At 37.5% G+C, this 18,180-nt stretch overlaps 1 long non-coding RNA gene across 2 annotated transcripts in view; it reads right to left on the bottom strand.

Annotated features, from left to right (window-relative positions):
• Nucleotides 1–18,180, bottom strand: part of LOC147915389 (uncharacterized) — a 167,487-nt gene that overhangs the window by 16,244 nt on the left and 133,063 nt on the right. For both annotated transcript variants that reach the window (XR_015553995.1, XR_015553994.1), the window contains exon 2: nt 11,747–11,889. This is a non-coding gene — a long non-coding RNA (uncharacterized LOC147915389). The remainder of the gene's footprint in view (nt 1–11,746; nt 11,890–18,180) is intronic.

Here is an 18,180-nt window from a genome sequence, read left to right as displayed (position 1 = left end):
CTTTGTCCAAAACTCAATAGATGCATTTTTGGGGGAGTGGGGCCTGCGTAATATACTCAGACACTGAGAAACTGTGGTAATTCTTTCAGACCATAAAGGTTAGAATAAGTGTGTCCCTGAATTATACTCCAGTGACTTAGGTCAGTGGGCTTGTTGATTTAGCAAATATTTGGGGAGGGTCTACCATATTCCAGGCACTGTGCTTGGCACTGGGTATGCAGTGGTGCTCAGAAAACCAAAGTCCTGGATTTCTTAGAACTTAAAGGCTGGCAGGATAGGTACATATTTTTTAAAAATCCTACTATAAATATTACATGTATTTTTACAAACTGATAAATGCTATGAAGGAGAACTATCATGTGTGGTGACAGAGTGTGGCAGGGGGAATCAAGATCTCTATGGAGTAGTACATTTAGGTGAAAGTTAAAGGATGAGAATCAGCTCTCCAGAAAAGAATGGCAAAGAATTGATCTAGGAAGAACAGAACTGTGCAAAGCTCTGAAGTGGGGAAAGATGTTGTGCCAAAGAAACAGAAAGAAAACTAATGTGGTTCATTGAGGGAAAGAGTGGCAAGATATGAGGCTGGGGTGGTAGGTACGTGAGGTGCCAGGTAGAAAGGGATTTATTAAGGATTTTGGGAATTTCCCAGGTATAATATGAAATTACTGAAATGTCTCATGTAATGAAGAATTATAACTAAAGTTAGTTTTTATACTAATAGCTATCATTTATTGAGTGCTTATTATATATTAGGTTTTAGGCTAAGAGTCTTATCTATGCTTAATTCACATTCACAACAACCCTCGAATCATTTCCTAAATGGGGAAAGTGAATCTGAGAACTTATGCAATTTTAGCTAAAATCAGGTTGCCAGAAATCAGCACAGCTGAAATTAGAACTTAGGTCTCTATCTCTGAAGCTCATGCTCTTAAACGTTCCATAGTTTCTAATGTATTCAATTAGGTCACTAGTATATACCTCAGGAGGCGGAAGAATCAGGCACTATCTACTTCTGTCTAGGAATTTTCTAGAACAGTGGCTAGTAACTGTTACTTGAGCAATCTTCTGTGGTAGCATTTAAAGACCACGTAAAAGAATCCCTCCTGGATGACAGTCACCTCTCAGCTGTGCCTACCATTTGGTTTGGTTAAGTGAGAATAAATGAAATGGTAAGCTCCCTCCAGTTAGCATTTATTTGTGTAATGATCTATAATCAAATGGCACCTCTAGGGCTATCCTGAAATGAGACTGCCCCAGCTGGTTCTCAGCTTGTTGGCTTGCTTTGGGCCATTTTTCACAGCCACCATCTCTCCTCCCTAGAATTAAAAAAAAAAAAAAAGGTATGAAAATCTAAAAGTTGTTCCATGTGACTTTTTCCTTCTTTATCAGTACACTTCCTTCACATTATTCGTGATGACTCTGTTTGTCCAAGGGCACAAGTATTTTTATATAGGGTAGAGATCTCATTATAGATCATTCACAATATATCATATGGACTCAAGTTACTCTATTGATTTAGTAAATGTTTAAAATATTGACCCCTCTGGCTTGAGTCCTATAGCATTAACTCAACTCCTTGCTCTAAATTTTAATTTGCTTACTCTGCTCTTTTGCGTTAGCTCTTTCTCTTCCCCTAATCTCATCCCTTCCTAAATCCATGTCCACTTTCCTGAATTGACTTTACTCTCCTCACCCTCAGAAAACATAAAGAGGGCCCAATTGCTACTTCTTTAATGTAACCATTACCTTGAACTGTTACAATAACAAAAGCCTGAGGAAATTTTTCTTGTTCCTAAAATAGAAGTTTGAAAATGACTCATTCCAACCTTATGAACCCACAACAAAATTCTTCATCTCAAATAATGATGGCAACAGACAAATGTTGGCCACGTAACTGAGGTGTAGCTATAGTCTTCCTCAATGGTAACATTATCTGAAATGAACTACGAGGGTTAGAGATTTACCATCATCTTCATCTTTCCTAATTGCATCCTATCTCCCTGTGTCCCAAGGATGGTGACTTTTGAAATTCTAGGTGCTTGCTTTATTTAATATATGCTTAACTGGAGTTCACTCAAAATAAGAGGAGTAACCATACAATTCATCAGTCATCAGTCAAAACAATAAACGCTAAGGAGTTAAGTGGGATGTTATTCATAACTACTCTAAGATAATATATGTAAAAGGTACTTTCCTAGAACAAGGGTAACATAGTCCACCTAAACATAAATAACACATCATATGATTTTATGTATAGAAAACACTAAAGAATCCACCAAAAAACTTTTAGAAGTAATAAACGAATACAGTAAAGTTACAGGATACAAAATCAACATACAAAAATCAGTTGCATTTCTGTACAGTAACAATGAAGTAGCAGAAAGAGAAATTAAGAATACTATCCCGTTTACAATTACAACAAAAAGAATAAAATACCTAGGAATAAACTTAACCAAAGAGGTGAAAGATCACACCAAAAACTATAAAACATTGCTGAAAGAAATTGAAGAAGACACAAAGAAATGGAAAGATATTCCGTGCTCTTGGATTGGAAGAATTAACATGGTTAAGATGTCCATGCTTCCTAAAGCCATCTATAGATTCAATGCAATCCCTATCAAAGTTCCAACAACATTTTTCACAGAAATAGAACAAAGAATCCTAAAATTTATATGGAATAACAAAAGACCCCGAATAGCTAAAGGAATCCTGAGAAAAAAGAACAAAGCTGGAGGTATCACACTCTCTGATTTCAAAATATACTACAAAGTTTTAGTAACCAAAACAGCATGGTACTGGCACAAAAACAGACACACAGATCAATGGAATAGAATCGAAAGCCCAGAAATAAACCCACACATCTATGGACAGCTAATCTTCGATAAAGGAGCCAAGAACATACAATGGAGAACAGAAAGTCTCTTCAACAAACTGTGTTGGGAAAACTGGACAGCCACATGCAAAAAAAATGAAAGTAAACCATTACCTTACACCATACACAAAAATTAACTCAAAATGGATTAAAGACTTGAATGTAAGACCTGAAACTATGAAACTTCTAGAAGAAAACATAGGCAGTAGGCTCTTCGACATCGGTCTTAGCAACATATTTTCAAGCACCATGTCTGACCGCGCAAGAGAAACAATAGAAAAAATAAACAAATGTGACTACATCAAACTAAAAACCTTCTGCACAGCAAAGGAAACCATCAACAAAACGAAAAGACAACCTAACAATTGGGAGAAGATATTTGCAAACCATACATCTGATAAGGGATTAATCTCCAAAATATATAAAGAACTCATGCATCTCAACAACAATAAAACTAACAACTCAATTAAAAAATCGGCAAAAGACAAGAACAGACATTTCTCCAAAGAAGATATACAGATGGCCAACAGGCACATGAAAAGATGTTCAACATCATTAACTATCAGGGAAATGCAAATCAAAACTACAATGAGAAATCACCTCACGCTCGTCAGAATGGCTATAATTAACAAGACAGGAAACAACAAGTGTTGGAGAGGATGTCAAGAGAAGGGAACTCTCATACACTGCTGGTGGGAGTGCAAACTGGTGCAGCCACTATGGAAAACAGTATGGAGATTCCTCAAAAAATCAAGGATAGAACTACCATATGATCCAGCTATTCCACTGCTGGGTATTTATCCAAAGAACTTGAAAACACCAATGCGTGAAGACACATGCACCCCTGTGTTCATGGCAGCGTTATTCACAATCGCCAAGACTTGGAAGCAACCTAAGTGCCCACCAAGGGACGAATGGATAAGGAAGATGTGGTATATATACACAATGGAATACTACTCAGCCATAAGAAACAATGAAATCCAGCCATTTGTGACAACATGGATGGACATTGAGGGTACTATGCAAAGTGAAATAAGTCAGAGGGAGAAGGTCAAATACAGTATGATCTCACTCATTAAGTAGTAGATAATAACAACAACAAACAAACACATAGAGACAGAGATTGGATTTGTGGTTACCAGAGGGGACAGGGGGAGGGAGGAGGGCAAAAGGGATAATTAGGCACATGTGTGTGGTGATGGGTTGTAATTAGTATTTGGGTGGTGAACATGATGTAATACATGCAGAAATAGAAGTATAATGATGTACATCTGAAATTTATACAATGTTATAAACCAATGTTACTGCAATAAACAAACAAACAAAAATAAATAAATAACACGTCAAGAGTTCAGGGAGTAAAATGACATGTAGATTAGTCAACATCTTCTTTTTTCTTTTATCCTTCCTTCTCACTATTTCTCCTTCTCCTTGCTTTGTTTTTCCCTAAACGATAGTTAAAAATTCAGATATAAACCCTTAATAGTTTTACCCAAAATGTTTTACTTGTGGGATATCTGTTTTTATTATTTATATTATATTTTCTTCCAAATAGTTGTCTGGATTCCTACTTTTGGGGGAAATAAATTAAGAAGATTTTCTGCAACTGGGCTTTTGTTTCAAAGGGAAAAGGCGTTCTAACCCTTATAATTTCCTGCCTTGGTCTGGATATTATTATTAATCACATCATCCAACCATAATTTAGTTTTCTCACTTGAAGCAAATTGGCTAGTCAGTTCTCACTACTTTTAATTAAAAATATTAAGCATCAATCTTGCAAAATATATCTAAATCTTATAGTCTGTGTAATTGATCTCTTCTGGGGAAAGGAATCCAGATCTTAGTGTGATTTATTAATAAATACAGATAATCACAAAAAGTATTAATTGTATGGGGAGAAGCAACATTTCTTTGCTAGAATGTAAAGATGATTTTGATAAAGGGATCCCCACAACACTATTGTACTGTGTAATTTTAGACTGGAAAAACAGCAAAAAAAAAAACAAAAAAAAAGAGGGGAGAGGAGAAATATTTCTAAAATGACATTTTGACTCAGCATAGAAACAATGGAAAGAATATAGATTGAAAGCCCAGAGATTAGTATAATGCTCTTAGCTTGGCCTATGATATGGACAATTAACCTCTTTGGGACTCAGTTTTCTTATTTATACAAGAGGTTACGTTTTACTATGTCATTACTAAAGTTCTCTAAAATTCTCTTCATTAATATTATTTAATAAATTTGTAAACTCCAGTGTGTTTTGACAACCAGAATTTCACCTGTGTCTGGCTCCATCTCTTTGAAGTAGTTCTCAAAAGTCAGCTCACATTGTGAGGCAGTACTTTATGGCGGGTAAGCATGGGGGCTTGCTCTCCATGTGATCCTGATGAAGATCTTAATTTGTGAACTTGAGTTTCTTCGACTGTAAAATATACGTAATAGTACTGCCTTTTGCCATTGTTGTGAAAATTACGTGAAATGATGCTTAGTGGACTAATTGGCACAGAGTATAGTGCAACTGTTACTATTACCATCATTTTTGTTTTCACTCATCTCTGTCATCTACAATTGATGATGCATTAACGTAGTATTAAAATAATCCTAGAATCATAGGACCCCATTATATTACTCCAAAATGGAATCCTTCGCTCCACAAAGACGGGCCCCTCGCTGACCACCGAACATGCTGTGTGCATTCCCATTGCCCGGTGTCTGCCTCTGCAGATCCACTCACGCTGAGTTCTCTTAACTTTTTTCTGCCTACCCAAATGCCACCCCTTCTTTAAAGCTCAGCTCAAATCCCACCTCTTCACATGACGTCTGTCCCTACTATGTCAGCCCACACTAATTGTTTTCTGTGAATTGCTCCACAAAATAATGCCGCACCTAATGAAAGAACACTGTGTGTTGAGTGTAAGGAAAAGAGCTTGAGCTGTGGAACTCACACACCTAGTTTCCACCCAAGGAACCAGGAAATGAGCTAAGTGGTTTTGGAATTATTTAACTTCTCTGATTCCTTTTCCTAATTTTTAAAATGGAAACCGTATTATAAACCTCCAGGAGTTGTTCTGAATACGAAATGAAATAAACATGTCAAGTGCCTGATACACATTATAAGCTTAGTAAATGTTTATTTCTCCCTATTGCTAAGTACAGCAATCTATAAGAAATGTTTGTTGAGCTGAATATATAGAAATGTCTTATCCCCCCAGAAGAGAATATAAGTTATTTAAAACAGGGATGATTCTCTTTAATGTTTTATTACTAAATATAACTTTTGAATACATCATGAGCACTAAGTAAGCAATTGTTTTAAACTACTTGTCACTTAGACAAAGTCTGTTGTTTAAACACAAAACAACCAAAATAGAGCAAAGCCTTGTGTGAATGAATACTTATTTCCCTAATCATATTAAAAAGGATGTGAGAGCTTCATAACAATACTCGTGTAATGTGATAGAACAGCATAAGTAAATAAATTTATGTAAAGGCAAAAAGGATAATAAAATAATAGACTTAATAATCAAAATGAACACCAGGAAATCCTATTTAGTTATCAAAGGTGAATTGAAAATTTGACTCTAAACTGATAGAAATGGGTAGATTCTTTCACTTATATTTCCACCACAAGATTTCTATTGGTTCTGTAAGACTTCATTAGGGTACCAGGAAAAAAGTCTTGGCATTTCAAAATCAATGATTTTTGCCCAGGCCTACCTATGTGTAATGAACAACATCTATCACATCCCTCTGGATTTTATCTCTCTGCTCTACTTTATAAGATTAGATCAGTCAGTAGCATTCAAGCACGCAGTTTCAGTGAAAGGGGCTCCAGGGATACACAACAAGTTGTCTGAAATTTCTAAACCCTTATGGAGAGGAATCAAGGGGCTAACCTTGTGTGAAGATAGGCAGATGTAGAAGGAGACAACTTACCTTTCTGCCAGTATATACGAGAGAAAAATCAGCAATGTCCACTCGTTACTGGTCTCATTGACTATTTTTGAAATAAGTACTGATACATTGTCTATAGGATATGTCGTTTCCTTTATGAATACTTGTCTCAGACTTTTCCTTCCGTTATGGTAATCTCTCCTTGGAGATCTATAAATATACTTTATTTTCCTTATGCATTCTTTCATCCTAATAGTGTTATTTTGTACATGTATTAACATTTCTCTTTACATATAATGTGGCAGGATGCTAATATATCATTTAAAGAACAATCTTGGTTAACTGGAATCTAATTATTATCCTAATAATTATTTTAATAATTTAATTTTAATAGAATGAGCAAGATCTCAAAATGCAAATGAATTTTGGATGTTTATTTTAAAAAGTAACATTCATAACATGCCTTGAGATGAGTATGGATTCTGCTCATTCTCCTAAACTTCAAAGTGTAAGCTCTTTAATAGTGTAATTATCACTATCCACAAATCATGAGTCTTTAATCATACTTTTGTTAGTTATCAAAGAAAGATTAAATTATTTTTAGTGTCCTTACAGAAGCAGGAAAGTAGACTAAATCAGTATTTCCCATGTGTGACAGGAAAAAAGTGTTTTGTGGTCAAGTATGTTTGGGAGATGTGGATAAAAACAAGATAGACATTTATCTTGAGAAATTCTCAGAGCTTGAATTCCTTGGTTAATTAGAAACTTCTAACCAAAACCACACATTTCTTGAATATGCTGATTAAGATTTCTGAGTTAGATTTCCACTTTAGTGGAACCCTGTTGTCTCTAACTAGCCAAAATGACTTCTAAATGTTTCTAATCTTTTGCTAGGAAATGACTGGGGATTTGGAAGACTTTGACATCTCCTTACAGCAAGAGTCCTTGCTTAAGAGTCACTGTTGTTCTCATTTTAACATTCAGAACTATGCAGATATGTCTTGGTAATAAGATCGATTAGCCAGACACAGAGATCTTATGTATGAGTCTAAGAAGCCTTAGAGAAGATAAAGTCAAGTTAATCAGAATTGGTTCAATTATAAGAGAGTCAGAATCAGAGGGTAGTGGTGATTATGAGGTGGTTGACCCCAGAATCTTTCACTCATTTCTTCCAACCCAGCCCACGAAAACTCTTGCCTGAGTTCTAAGAAATACCATCTTAGTCCATTCAGATTGCTGTACAAATACCACAGACTAGATCGCTTTTAAACAACAGAAATCTATTTCTCACAGTTCTGGAGGCGAGAAGTCTGAGGTGCGGATGCCAGCATGGTTGGATGGGGGCCCACTTCCGGTCGCAGACTTCTTGTATCCTCACATGGCAGAAGGGACTAGGGAGCCTCTGGATCTCTCTGGCCCCTTTTTTATAAGGCACTAATCCCCTTCACAACAGCTCCTTACTAATAACCTACTTCACCCCCAAAGGCCTCACCTCCTGATACCATCACATTGGGCATTAGGTTTTCAACACATGAAAGGGACACAAACATTCTGATAATAGCAAGTTCTAAAGGAAAGCACTACAATATGAGTAAAATCTGAAGTAAGTGTCCTGTTGAATTTTCTCTATAACACCAAAGACTTAAATTTGTGGCCTGGTAACAAGCATGATTGATGAGTTTTAGCCACGCTTGGGATTTTGTGTCCACATATTGGACCATGGAGCAACACAGCAGCCCAAGTAGTGATTCAAAAGGGCTTACACAAGCCTGGAGAAGTAGTAAGCATACGGCTTCAGGATAAAATTTCAAAACACCATTTAAATTTCCTCGGATTTTCTTTGTTGTTGGTTCTTTGACCCAGAGGCTAGTCACAAATAGAATCAAATGTAAAATTATGCAGAGACTTGAGGCTCATTAATCTAAGTGGCTTTATTGTTCCTTTCTCTCCCTCCTACTCTTTAGATCTGGAGAACAGAAAGGAGGGAAGTGAGGAATGGAAGAGAATTTTTATTGATCTGCTTGCAGTCTTCTAGAGGAGTCCTCAGTGGTTGGAGAAGGGATCTGGCAACTCTGGGCTCAGGTCAACAAGTGAGTGGCTGAGGAATTCTCATTGATTCATTCCTGTATTCATTCATTCAACAAATATGCTGGTAGCTACTCCTAGCCCTGCATTCTTCTAGGCACTGGGAAAAATATAACCATGTACAGAGGCCTTAATCTTATGGATTTTATATGTTAGTGTGGAGAGAAAGACAATAAAGAAATAAATATATAAATATATATGATGTCAATTGACGACGAGTTTTAGAACGAAAAAATGTGTCAGAATAAGAGAGTAGAAAATAAAGCATTTATTTATTTATTTATTCGTAGTCATTAAGGGAAAGGCTTCTACTGCGGTAAGTGAGGAAGCAAGACATCCAGGTATCTGTTACACAAATATAGAACCAGCGAGGCTTGCTCTCTGGGATTATAAGGAATTCTGTTTGGTTGAACCAGCGTGAGCAAGGGAAAAGCACATGAGAGCTGAGATTAGACTGATAACTGGGGCCAGATCATGTAGAGTCTTTCACGCTACAATGAAACTTTGGTTTTTACTCTAGATGAGCTAGGAAACCACTGAAGATTTTATGCAGAACAGTGGCACTTGCCTAATGTTTCCAGCGGTTCCAGGGTTTACATGTTTTTAAGCAAAGACTAGCCAGGTTGAGCTAGAATTACTTTATCCAAAGTCAAAATTCTTGAGGAAGAATTTTGATTGTCATTCTCTTGGCTTTCTCCTCACAACTACAAGATGGTCACCATAGCACCAAGTGATGGTGGTCATCGTCACGTGGCAAGCTCCAAAAGCAGGCAGAAAGGGAGGACTTCTTCTAGTACTTTTCTCTTCTGATTGGGGAAGACAATCTTTCCCAGAGCACCTTCATTACATACAACCTCAAGTCACGTTGGTCAAAGCCCAGCTGTATTCCCACTTCAAACTGTAACTGGTGAAGGGGAACAGGATTCACATGACTGACTTAGATTAAATATATTCATCTCTTGAAGCTGAGCCTATCTTTCTTGAACACAATGCCTCTCCCCCCTCAATATTTGAACAAAATTTGGATTCTATTCATAAGGAAAAGGTTTTGAGTAAGCAACCAGCAGTATCTACTTATTTATTTAGAGAGAGATAAGTATCTACTGAACAGACAAAGAAAAGAGAAAAATGTTATACAGCCCCAATACAGTCCATAAAAGGAGAAAGCTACAAACAAAAGTTGCCTATTACTTAGCCTTTCTCTCCCTATTTTTTTTTCCCACATCCTGATTCTGTGGCTTTGTATAGTCTTTCATGGTTATTAAGCCTCTCAGAAATCTGCTGTTCCCAAAGTTATTAATCTTTCCCAAGTCATTTCCCAAGTCATTTGGTTTGCAGGACTTTCTAAATATGGAAGTGTAAAATGTTTGTTTATTTACTTAACTTCAGGCATTTTGTTATTGGGTCATCCATTTGCTAGCTCTAAATTGGTCTAAAAGATACTTCAAGTTTAATGCATTCTTCCTTTTTAGGAAGAGAGTAATAAAAATAAGAAAACTCATTCTAACAAGAGAGAAACATGCTCAACCTAGAAATCAATGCAGACAAGGGATAGAGTTTCTCTTCAAATAACATGGATCAACATCTTCAGAGTTGGACCCCGTTATAAATTTCTTGAGTTGTTATCCCTGTGCTCAGATTCCTCCTTTGGGTGCCCTTTCATTCTTTAGGGAAGCCATTTTCCTACTCTCACAGAACCCTAATATTATTTTGATTTCTCCTTTCTCCAATCTTTCAAAATTTCAGTAAATAATTTAATACATCAAAATTGCTATGTATAAATGCAGAGTAAGGTTTAATTAGCTATCTTTCCCATGGGCATTTTAGTTGAACATTAAGTCTTGTATCAAAAGAATTTTTTTGTAAATTGTAGAATTCTAAGTGCCAGGAAGCCATTAAGAATGTGCTTGGACTATGTGGAAAGCAATGAAGCTATTGGCCTCACATGATGTATTTTTTTATTTATTTGTGAGGCTGGCCCAATTATCCCCTTTGCCTTGGGTTTGATGCATTGATTCTCTTTCTGGGAACCTAAAAGACAAATGTATTTTCATCTTTAAAAACATTTATGACATAATTACATAGTTAACAATGCTAAATAGGAAAAAATTGTAAAATAGAAAAAGTATTGGACTGAAAAAGTGGGAGAATAAGGTTCCAGGCCAAACTCTTTCTGTGGTAAACTCTAAGACTTTGAGCTAGTCTCTTAGCATCTTTGAGTGGATTTCCTCATTCTTCTATTGAAGGAGCTAGACTAAATAATCTAAAATGCCTTTCTAATTCTTCTGATTTTTTAACTTATGCTAGTTCAGAAACCAGAACTTTCAAAGGGCAAAAAAAGGGAAGAAATGGGATCAAAATGTATGAATCATTCCAAGCTGTTGAGAAATTTGCAGACTGACTGGGGAGACACAATTAGAGAACAATGAAAAACCATGTGTAATCAAAAGCAAATTGTATGGTACCAGCATAAACTGCTATAATAACACATTGTCAAAGAGAATCAATGTAGTAGCAACACTGCTCTGATGGAATCAAAATAGGGAAGACACAGAAAAGGATAGAGGAAAAAGAAAGACTGTGAAGGACGAACAGAAGGCAGAGGCAAATGGGTTTTCCAATGTGTGCAGATGAGGCACAGACCCAAGGATGAGCACAAGCTAGGTCAGAGGTCAGAAACGGGATAATTACAGGGTCTTATATCAGGGTGTGGAGGAGATAAATTAGAATGAATTTGGAAGAATCTGTTATGAATTTCTTCATAAACAGGGGGACCATAAATTTTATCATCCTATTTGGGATACTCTTAAGGGTAAAAAGAGGTACCATTAATAATTACTCTAGAACAACAGGTGTAGCTGAGACTATCCCAATAAACTGACGCATATGCTCACCTGCTTATATGGAGTGCTTCTTTTCCTTGTATATTTAGAAACCAATGAATCATAGGTTGCAACTGCAAAGCTTTTCTTTAGGTAGTGAAACTGGAGGTTGCTTGGATATGGTCTGCTCTAAATTTCAGTTCTCAGTCAGCTTCCTACAGACACAAACATATGATATGGCATTTGTTATGTAGCAGATATTTCCTGTGTGGGATTGCTAATTATACCTAAGGGAACAGAAGACCTCCCTGAGAGTGGGAACATGATGTGGTGACAGCGATAAGCTATTGAGCTGGACCTACACATGGAAAAGAAAGATGGAAGAAATCAAGGACTGTAAACAATTCTAAAAATCATCTTAGAATATACACTGAGACTTCCAGATGGATCTCTTAGCTCCAATTTCCTTGACATTTATGTGCACAGTTCCTTCCTCTGAAATCTCTGTATTTTGCTTATGGAAGATGTACAGCAATTCCCAACGACACTGATGCTTACAGTGAGCACTGCTCTGTGGTAGCTCATTCTATGGCCCTACTGCAGCTGACCTTCTCCTCTACCCAGAACACTGCTCTGAAAATCGGCTATGCAATAATTTTTCAACACCTGAGTGTGCAAGATGGGCATCAAAGATATGATAGTGAGTAAGATAAATATGGTTCCTGCTCTCATGGAGCCTTTCTTCTAGCAAGGAAGAAATGTGATTATAAGTATGATCCCGTGAAAGACAAGTTAAAAATTCTATGGCAGCATGTAATTAGGTGATCTACCCTTAGTCAGGACACCAGGTAAACTAGCTTATGTATTAATGGTTATAATAATACAATAATAAAAATAACTACCATTTATTGAGATGCTATAATACATGAAGCACTATTCAAGGGTCTATACAACCACCTTGAATCCTTAAAATACTCTGTGGTATACGCAATATTATCACCATCTTACATGAAAAATCTGTGTCTCTGTAAGGTAACGTGACTTCCACAACACTATATGACTGGTAAGCAGAGTAAGTAATGGAGCTGGGATTAGAATTGTGTGTTGGCCTGGATCAAAAGCCCTCATGTTTTCTGTTGTGCCATATTTATTTTTCCTGAACCTCAGTTTCTTCATGTGTAACATGAGGGTGTGAAGACCTATCTCATGGGCTTGCATGTGGAATGTATGTGATAATGTATAAAAAAAAAAAAAAAAAAAGCCTGGTACAGGGCCTTACACAGGGCTAGGCTAGATCTCCTAAACCTCTTTGCTATCTACATCTCAGAACCAAAGTATTCTGTGAGTATTTCCCTTCACACCTTTTTTGTGACTTTTCCAACTTTCAAATTGCAGCCCTGATCATGTTTCTACAGCGTACCTCTTCCCATCACCACCCACGGTTCTTGTCCTAATTCCTAACAAGAATAGGAAGAATAGTACCATAGATGCCATTAATTAAACTTACTTATTATGTTCTATATATTGTGCAAATATTATCTGGTTTAATCTAAGCAATCTATTGAACAGGTACTTTAATTATCCATATTTAGTGGTGAGAACACTAGGACATAGAGAGCTTAATGAGTTGCCCACAATTCTATGGCAGATAAATGTGAGAGCTGGATTGGAATCCAGAGTAATCTATCTGCAGACCCCATATTCTCCATAACTGTGTTCATCCCTTACTTCTGTGGTGATTAGACTGAGATAATTCAAGGATCTCACAACATCCCATGAGTTTAAAGCTTATTTACACATACAAATGATCCTCAAAGTTAGACAACGGAAATAGATTGGGTAATAGAAGGATGGAAGAAAAACATTCTCTCCCCTAAACACGTGCTTACATAATAAGCCCTGGTCCAAAGCCACAAAAGCCATTTTCAATGGAAATAAGAGCTTTGGGGAATTTAAAGTTGCAAGGAGAGGTGAATAATTAGAAAATTACCTCAGAGAAGAGGCGAAGATTCCTGCCAGAAAAGCATAAAAAGCATTTTTCATGTGTGAAAATGGTAAAACAAAGGAAACTAAAGGGGATCACATTAGTGGAAAAAGTAAGTGATTTGACACAGGCTGGAGGGACTGTAGACAGGCAATGATGGTCAATGGACATCAAGTTCCAAAACCATGAGATCAGGCCAGGGACTGGGTGTACAGGAACATAAAATATGTTTGTTTATTTGCTTTTAGAGTAATTTTTTGAAAAGAATATCAGAAGTATATCACGCTGTGAACGCCACACTCTGAATTTTCTAAGGTGGTGGGGGATGTACTCTGATTTGAACTTAGGGAAGTACCTGGAGAAGTCAGAGGAAAGAAGAAGATATTTTATCCTCAATTGCTGGGGAATTAAGAAGGAAGGACAAAGAAAAAACAAATGTATTTGTAAATTTTTATTACGATAATCTATTCTATATCAAGTCAACTGACATAATACGTAACTCCGTAAGTTTCTCTAGCGTTTGTCTTATTTAATAAAGTCATCCTGTCTCCTCCATGGCTTCCGACTTGCTGTGTGCCTACTCGAGGCAGCTGCCCATAGCCCCTGGGCTCCAGAATCCTCTCCGTAATTTTCTCTCCCCTTCACCTTTCCATCCTCATGTAGTGGTGGCTTCCTGCTATGGCTAATCTACAGTTTTCTCGCAGCTCCCTGTACGAGTCTTAGTGACTTTTCTCATCTGTGTAATTGATTTCCTACATTTGATTCCCTCTGTTGCAACCGCAGTGTCCTTAAAATGCTCCTTTGTTACGAGGGAGGTAGGGTGGATGGACTCATTTTCTAGGGCTGCTGTAACAAATTGCCACAAACTGGGTGGTTTAAAACAACAAACATTTATTCTCTGACAGTCCAGGCTGTCACAAGTCTGAAACTAAGGTGTCAGTAGGGGTGGGTCCTTCTGGAGGCTCTGAGGGAGGCTCAATCTCAATTCTCTCGCTCCTTTCTCTTATAAGAATGGTAGTCATTGGATTAAGCTTCTACCGTAAATCCAGGATGATCTTATCTCGAGACTCATAACTTAATTACATCTGCAAGCACCCTATTTCCCAATGAGGTCACATTCACAGGTGTTGGGAGTTAGGACTTGGACATACCTTTTTGGAGCCACTATTCAACCCACTACAGGTTTTCCTCTGTTTTTCTGTTTAGACGGTAAGAGACGTACAATGATTCCCACTCTCACATTCTAAAGTGGCGTTGTCCAATAGAACTTTCTATGATGATGGAAATATTTTCTATCTACACTGTCCAATTCAGTAGCCATTAGCCATGTGTGGCTATTGAGTACTTGAAATATGGCTAGTGCAGCTGAGGGACTGAATTTTTAAATTTATTTCGTCTTCATTGAAATTTAAATAGTTAGATGTGTCTGGAAGCTATTGCATTGGACAGAGCAGTTCTATAGGGAAAAATTGACAGATGGTGAGCTCTCTGAGGGTGGGCACTTGGGGGAAAGTGGAGTCAGTGAAAACAATGACATAGGAGTGGGGCTTTGCCAGTTGGAAAGGGGCTTTCAGCTATCAAAATAACATTTGTGAAGGGCCTGGCCTGGTGGCACAAGGGTTAAGTTCGCACATTCCGCTTCAGCGGCCCAGGGTTCGCTGGTTCGGATCCTGGGCGCAGACCTACTCACCATTCATCAAGCCATGCTGAGGTGGCGTCCCATATAGAAGAGCTACAACTCTACAACTATGATACACAACTGTGTACCAGGGCTTTGCAGAGAAAAAAAAAAAAAGAGGAAGATTGGCAACAGATGTTAGCGCAAGGCCAATCTTCCTCAAAAAAAAAAAATAACATTTTTGAAAGCACAGAGGAAAGAAGGAAGTGTCATACAATATCTAGAGGGAGGGTCTCAGAAGAAGTGAGGCTGCAGAGGCAACTTATAGATAATTCAATTATCATGCTGGAGAATTTGAACTTGGTCTGTGGGTGTAAAACAAGGGAGTAAAATGTTCATATTTATTTTGAATTTTTCCAGCTTTATTGAGGTATAATTGACTAATAAAAATGGTGTATGTTTCAGGTGTATAGCATGATGATTTAATATACATATACATGTGAAATGACTACCACAATCAACATAATAAACACACCCATCACTTCACATAGTTACCATTTTTGTGTGTGTGGTAAGAATGCTTAAGATGTACTCTCTTAGCAAATTTCAAACATTCAATACAGTATTTTTAACTATAGCCACCATGCTGTACAGTAGATCTCCAGAACTTAGTCATCCTGTATAACTGAAACTGTGTATGCTTTGACCAACATCTCTTCATTTCTCGTACTCCCAGCCCTGGCAACCACCATTCTACTTTCTGCTTTTATGCCTATGACTTTTTTTAAGGAAGATTAGCCCTGAACTATCACCTGTTGCCAATCCTCCTCTTTTTTGCTGAGGAAGATTGGCTCTGGGCTAACATCCATGCCCATCTTCCTCTACTTTATGTGGGATGCCTGCCACAGCGTGGCTTGATGAGCGGTGCATAGGTCCACTCCCGGGATCCGAACCTTCGAACCCAGGGCCGCCGGAAGCAGACCACGTGAACTTAACCACTATGCCACTGGGCTGGCCCCCAAGTATGACTTTTTAAATTCCACATATAAGCGAGCTCATACTTATTTTTAAAAGCTAGCCTCGCCTGGAAGCAGAATAGAAGATGAGTTGGAGCAGGGAGATCCCAGAACAGTTTCCTGTTCTAGTTCTCCACTAAGAATCTATACAGTATGTGCCAAGAACTAAAATCATCCAAATTTGAGAGATGAAGAAACTGTGCTGAGTTTACATAAGAGAATCAGCTACCTGTTTTGATTCTGTATGTGCAAGCTAGTTAGTAAAGACATTGCAGTTTGTAGAGCATTAAACCTTTTAAACAAGCCTCTCTGCTAATTCTCTGGGCAGTCTGAGGTATTACATACAATGTGTAAAAAAGGAATAAAAAGACCCTCTGGGATAGCTCACCTTCTACCCAGAATAACTTTGAGAGATGGCAAAGCCATCCACCTTTCAGTTGTAGGCCCTTTGGATTTGGTGACAGCAGTAATTCCTCTTGTAATTCTTGGCTAACGCATTAGCATTCACAGTAATGTCTGCCATGACACAGGCTCTACCGTGCACCAAGACGGTTTCTACTCTGTAATTGTAGGGATCCTCATTAATCTAAAAGAATATTATGACACTGTGAGCTTACAGGAGAGACAATTCATGACTGACACAATAAAGGCTCAAATTATGCTGCTTTTGGTGATGAAAGATGCAGAGCTGCATTTTTTTTTTTTAACTTTTGCAAAATTAGGATTTAGCAGCTGTAAGAAATTTCTTGTGTAATGAAAGTGGATGGCGTTCAGACACAACCAATTTCAGGCCTGCCTTGAGGAAACCTTTTATTTCAGGAAGAGATTAAAATTTCAAAGCTGTTTTCTGGTGGCATTTTTATTGATAAACGTGCATTTAAAGCAGAGCTTTAAAAAATGCATGAGTTTCACAGAGCCAGAACACACCACGTTAGAAGCTGCTGCCTGGAGTCTGAAAGCTCACAGAATTTTACAGACTGCGCTGGACAGTCTCCAAGACGTGTTTTGACATATGTTAAATTTTTTACACTCGGCTCTGCTTGATGAGAAAGAGTTGACTTTGTGGGATAGGTTTTCCTTTGTTATTAAGTAGGTAAAGACTGTTTACTTTTTTTTTTTAGCTGTAAAAAAGAAAGGTTTGGTTTTAAATTTAGACAAAATAGATAACAAAAGGACTTCTCTCCAGCATTTTCCCTCTGTATAAAAGCCATCATCCATATAGTTTTTATAGATGACTTGCTACATATACAATCTTAAAAATTTAGACTTGCTTTATTTTTACCAATGAGGACATTAAAGCTGAGAAAGATAGTGACTCTTTCAAGATCACTGATTCTTAGTGGCAATCTAGGAGAAAGATAAGTCGTGTTTTGCTCTTTTCCCATCCAATACGTTTTTTGCAGCATCATGTTGAAATAAATAAATCAATACTTACTTAATATCTACTCAGTGCCTATCATTGTGCTAGACATCAGAAATGGCTTTGACACCAGGATGTTTGCAAACCTTTTTAGAAAACTAAGCTAGCACATAGGAAATTATGCTCAACATCACTAATCATCAGGGAAATGCAAATTAAACCCATGCGATATCACCGCACATTTGTTAGAATGGCTAGCGTCAAGAAGACAAGAGTTGGCAAGGACATGGAGAAAAGGAAACTCTCATGCACTGTTGGTGGGAACGCAAATCAGGTCAGCCACTATGGAAAACAGTATGAAGGTTCTTCAAAAAATTAAAAATAAATTACCATATGATCCAGCAATCCCACTCCTGGATATATATCCAAAGGAAATAAAAACAGGATATCGAAGGGCCAATCCAGTAGCGTAGTGGTTTAGTTTGTGCACTCCACTTTGGTGGCTTGGGGTTCACAGATTCAGATCCC

This window comes from Ceratotherium simum, chromosome 13 (assembly GCF_057802395.1).
Source record: "Ceratotherium simum simum isolate JZ-2026a chromosome 13, ASM5780239v1, whole genome shotgun sequence".
Taxonomy (NCBI): Eukaryota; Metazoa; Chordata; class Mammalia; order Perissodactyla; family Rhinocerotidae; genus Ceratotherium; species Ceratotherium simum.
The sequence above is the reverse complement of the archived record's forward strand: the minus strand, read 5'-3'. Positions and strand labels throughout refer to the sequence as shown.